The sequence below is a fragment of the Meleagris gallopavo genome, chromosome 8, assembly GCF_000146605.3.
Source record: "Meleagris gallopavo isolate NT-WF06-2002-E0010 breed Aviagen turkey brand Nicholas breeding stock chromosome 8, Turkey_5.1, whole genome shotgun sequence".
NCBI lineage: Eukaryota > Metazoa > Chordata > Aves > Galliformes > Phasianidae > Meleagris > Meleagris gallopavo.
The window spans coordinates 9,474,038-9,479,109 of NC_015018.2; the positions used below are offsets into that span (position 1 = coordinate 9,474,038).

At 42.1% G+C, this 5,072-nt stretch overlaps 1 long non-coding RNA gene across 1 annotated transcript; it reads left to right on the forward strand.

Annotated features, from left to right (window-relative positions):
• Positions 1 to 6: 6 nt before the first annotated feature.
• On the forward strand, positions 7 to 4,323 carry LOC104911922. The gene is made up of 4 exons (XR_794277.2): positions 7 to 138; positions 911 to 1,046; positions 1,175 to 1,275; positions 2,270 to 4,323. It is a non-coding gene; the product is annotated as an uncharacterized LOC104911922 (long non-coding RNA).
• The last annotated feature ends 749 nt before the right edge of the window (positions 4,324 to 5,072 follow it).

Consider the following 5,072-nt stretch of genomic DNA (forward strand, 5'->3'; position numbering starts at 1 on the left):
TGTATGGGCACCTATATAAGGGGCGCGCGGGCGCAGCTGAGCAAGACATTCTCTTCAGCGTGCGAGAATAAAAGGGGTGCTGTGAGGGAAAGGCGGCGGTGGCGACGACGACGGCGGCAAGCGGTCTCCAGAGCCAAGGTGGGGCGGGGCTGGGTCGGGGCCGGGACTGCCGCTGCCGCGCGGGCTCCGATAGGGGACAGTCGGGGATGGGTTGCGGGCTTCGATGCAGGATGGGGGAAGGAGCCGGGGCCGTCTTTGGGCTCCGATAGAGGGCGGAGGGAGCCGCGGCAGGGCTGCCGCGCGGGCTCTGGGCGGGCTGCGAGAGGAGGGATGGAGCTACGTCAAGCGGTGCAAGTTGCCAAGTGTAAGAAGACACTCCGAGGCAACAGTGAGCAGCAATAATAAACCAAAAGTAACTGCTATCTCAGCGTTGATCTGTGCGGTTGTTTTTGCTTTACACAAATGGGGTGGTGGTAATGGGGCAGTTCAGTGGAGGTGCATTGATGATGTAAAGGGGGAAGCACAGAAGTAGTGCTCCACTGTTTAAGAAAATAAATGGGTTAAAGAAGCTCTGTAGGGGGGAAACAGTGGATGCTCAGAGAAAAATTTAGACAGGAAAGTCAAATTTCGTATTCCTACATAAAAACAATCCACAGCCGTAGATGTTCCAAGTAGGAACTCTCCCTTGTAACTTTCTGCCAGTAAGCTGCCATGAGCTGATGAAAGAGAAATGAGATGAATTCATTGTAGCCTGGATCTCAAATCAACAAGAGAAGAGGAACAGGGGACAGACGAACCTACCTGTAAAATAGGAGGCAGTCACAATTCAGTAGTGCCAAGATGGCACAGTGGTTGAATTCGTACGGAAAAATTACAGTAATGTGGGCTATTGTCTTTCCAATGGAAGCAGACACTATGCGTCACCTGTAAGCAGGGAAGCTGACTCTTTGGCCGCTGCTTTTTGTGTGCCCAGCCCCACTTGCCCAGTCTGCCCGCCTCTGTGATCCTCCGCAGCACCTGCTGGAAGTCCGCCGTGCGTCACTGAGGTGAGAAAAGCTGCTCAAAACAGTTTTTTGCTGGGATGAACGGGGGAGAGGGGCGTTGCAAGTCCTTGCTGGGCTGGGTGGTCGCGTGCCGAGTTCCTTTGCGATGCTGGGTTTCCCTCTTCCTTCAGGTGGTGTTCCTGCTGATGTTTCAGGAGCTGCTGCAGAAGGAAGAAGCAGCAGCGTTGGGACCTGGGTGGCAGGAGCATGCTTGAAGAGGATGCTGTTGATTGTAAATATCATTCAATTATCTTTTCTCTATTGGAGCCACAGTTGAAATTTGTGTATTTCTCTCATTAGCTCCCTACTGCCTCCATAAACCTTGTGAATAAAATGTGTTTGCATATGTTTGTTCCAGTGATATCTGTTTTTAATCTCTGGTATGCATTTAACTTTGGTATTAAATTATGCCTCTTAGCATTAAGCTGCTTCTTACTGATTGAGTTCCCAGGCACTCACTATTTTCTTTACTTAACCCATAAGGAATATCCTTTTATCTGAGCTGAGTATTTTTTTAATGCCTTCCTTTGGGGTGTAGATGTAACTGATATGGCACAGCTCTTCCCTAAATCTCACCCATGTCCTCTGTCAAGCAGGGCCGTATTTATGTTTTCAGCCAAGTAAGTTGCCTCACTTCCAGGAACACTTTTGTGGAGCTCTTCCATTGCTGTTTTTCACTGGTGTCTGCCAAATGCTAGACATCTGTTTGAATTTCTGGGATGAATGCATTATGCTCAGAGGTGGTTATATGTGCATGGTTCCCCACCAACTGTTAGTGTGGTTCTCTCTGCTGGTGCCTTATTCCTCCTCTTTATTTGAACGTTATCTTATTGCACACTGCTGTGAAGTCGCCCTGATCAGTGTGGCTGGTAATTTTGCTTCTCTGATGTGTTGTGATTTAATTTGGCAGGTAGTTTAGCCCTATGGCTCCCTCCCCTGCTTCCCACAGGAGTCTTCACTGGGGAGGAATGGGGTGGATGTAGAACTAGTGGACTGAGGTTAAAAAAAAAAAATTACTAATGTAGAGGAAAGGAAAAGTGGATAATGACTATGATACATAGACTCGTATATTTATGACTAACAATTAATGCCCACACAATTGCTCAGCCCCTACTAACTGGTGCCCAGCCAGTCCCCAAGCATCAGTTGCCCTCTTGAACTTTCTCTTGTTTTTCAAACTTTCCTTACATATCATGGCATATAATATGGAATATTGCCTTGTTCAGTTTTAGGTCAGCTATCCTGATTCTGTCCCAGCTCCCTGTGTTGCTCCCAGCCCTCTTCCTGTAAAGTAGGAGAAGGTGAGAAAATGAATGTCATTCACTCTGTTCAAAACTACTCTGTAACAACTGAAAACATAGGTGTGTTATCAGCATTGTACTTTTCCAGAATGTAGCATTATATCAGCCACTTTAAAGAGGAAGTACTCTGTGCCTGCTGAAACTAAGACAATACCCACCTCTTGTCCTGTCGCATTTGTGTTATGCTGAAGTCTTGTAACAATTTTATATGTCCTAATTAATTATTATCTCCTGTCTTACTTTTTGATGTGTATACTCATCTAATTCCCATAGCCTGTGGTCCATCCGTGTAAATTATCTGTCCATGAAATTTATTTAGTTCATTATTTTGGGCTGTATCTGTCATAGCAGTCCTTCAGTACAAGAGAGAGGATCCATTTTTGGATTACTGCTTTCTAAGCTAGTTCTGACTTCATCAGGATTTGTTCTTCTTCAGTTGGAGTGGTTCTTACTGTAATAGTGTAATCAAGGTCTACAACAACCATAGTGATGATGGCATGCAGTATTGTGTAGCAACTGATATCATACGATATGTATTTTTATTTATTCTTGCACAGCATCAAATCCCTGGGAGGTACAAAACAGACACCCCTCATTCTGCTTTACCCACCACGTGCCTGCAGATCTGAGTGTTGACTATCCAGGCACCTTTTGCTAAATATGTGTCCCAGCGTTTGAATGGAATGCACCCATGGCTCTTAAGGTTGTCTTTAATATGCCAGTGTATCATTTGATTTTTCCAGACACCGTGCATGGTAGGGGATGTGATATACCAACTCATTGCTGTGCTCTTTTGCCCAGGTGATTATGAGATTGTTTCAGAAATGAGTAATGTTTTCTGACTCAGTTCTTCCTGGGATGCTGTGTCACCAGAAGGTTTGCTTTTCAGGGCCCAGGATAGTACTTTGGGCAGTAGCAATGTGCATGGGGTCTGTTGCCAGCCATCTGGTGGTTGCTTCCACCGTTGCAGGACTGTGGTGCTTGACTTGTCAACAGCAGTCACAGATCTCATAGTTCACTTAATATTAGGAGTCAGACAGTTTCTTTCTCTTTCTTCTCCTCCCATTTTAGTCATAGCCTTGCTCTACCTTCATCTTACCTTGTGAGTTTCTCTCCTTGTTAAATGTTCTAGCTTTTTTAGATATTTTTTCTTCTTGCTTATAAGGGACAGCAGTTACAGGCACTGGTTGGTTCTTTGGTTGAACTGTGGGACATATCACAGGGATTGGAGTGACCACAAGGCTGGTTGTGAGGCTGTTCTTTGTAATTGGGTCATCCTGCTTTGTTTTCAATTTTTGGAACTGTGATTAAATTCACTTGTAGCTATTATTAGATAATAAAATTGAATTAGATGCTGCAGAAGTCTAGACATCAGTAATAAGCGCTTGTGTCTATTGCCTAATGTACTCGATATTTTTAAAATGAATAATAAAAAAAGGTTAGTTTGCCAAATACATTTAAAAAAAAATAATTCCAAACTAGCTTCCTTCTGAGAATATCGAGTCATACTATCTAATACTTCTCATTTATCTCATGTGTTTATGGAACATATAAGTTTATAAGCTTATTATGCATTCTTTCAACATTGTTGTACTTTGCACATACCCTCTCAAGCATTTCATAGTAACTGCCTGTCGAAAGTCAGAAAGAACTTCCTCTTACATCCTCCTGCCCATACATAGAATAAAAGACGAGGGAAGGGAGAAAAAAATCTTCTGTTCCTTGTTTGTCTGTAGTACAATGCATAGGGAATTGGGAAGGCAAAATCTTTGCTGCTGTCCTCCCGTATATGTTTATGAAGCTATAACATATCATTAAATTAGAGCTACTGGTAGGTTTTTAATTCCAGCTGGGGATCGTTTTGTTCATTTAATCTGATATCATGTGTATCAGAGATAAGGGATCTTGTCCAGGGTTCTCTGCACTGGGATTTTTTGGGAAATCTTACTAACTGCCTCGGCATTGAGGCTTTTCTTCAGCACACAGTAATTTGGGTTTGTTTTTTTTTTTTTAGTTTTAAAATATTTACTATTTCTTCAGCACATAAACAAGAGAAATGTTGTTTTTCTGTTTATGTGGAAATCATTACCAGGAAGTGACCAATGCCACATGCTGGTAAAAGATGAAAAATTCCTTGCAGTTCTGAAATAACCACATGAATTAATTTGCTATTGTGATTCTAGATTCAATGATTATCTTTCTCCATTTACTTTAGTATTTTTAATCCTTTTAAGCTCTTGGCCTTGATTATACCTTGTGAAAAAGATTTCCAAAAGCTAATTAGGTTCATGTTGATAACCACTTTATTTTACTGATATTTTCAGTTAGTTTCACTGGATGTATTCTTCTGGATTTCTGAAGTTTTGAACTGAAATGCTAAAACTAAACAAAAAGTTTAGAGCAGTTTGCAAATTTGTGAACTTATCTTCTTTAAGACCACTTAGATTCCATCTCCTAAAATGCAGTTATTCTCTCTGGTTATTCTTAGTGTTTCTTATAATTTAGGAATCCTTTCTACTTTTGCTATGACCAAGTCTGGTTATCTTATCCATCCTATGTGTTTCCAAGCAGAAAAATCCATCTTGAAACAGCCCCTTTTGAAAAGTTTTCCCTGCTCCATTCAGTGTTCTGAAATACAGTTTTCTTTTCTGAGTAGTAGAAGTCACCATTCATTCCTCTGTAGTGATTACTGAATCTCAGTCCTGAGCCATTTAAATGAGGTTAAAAA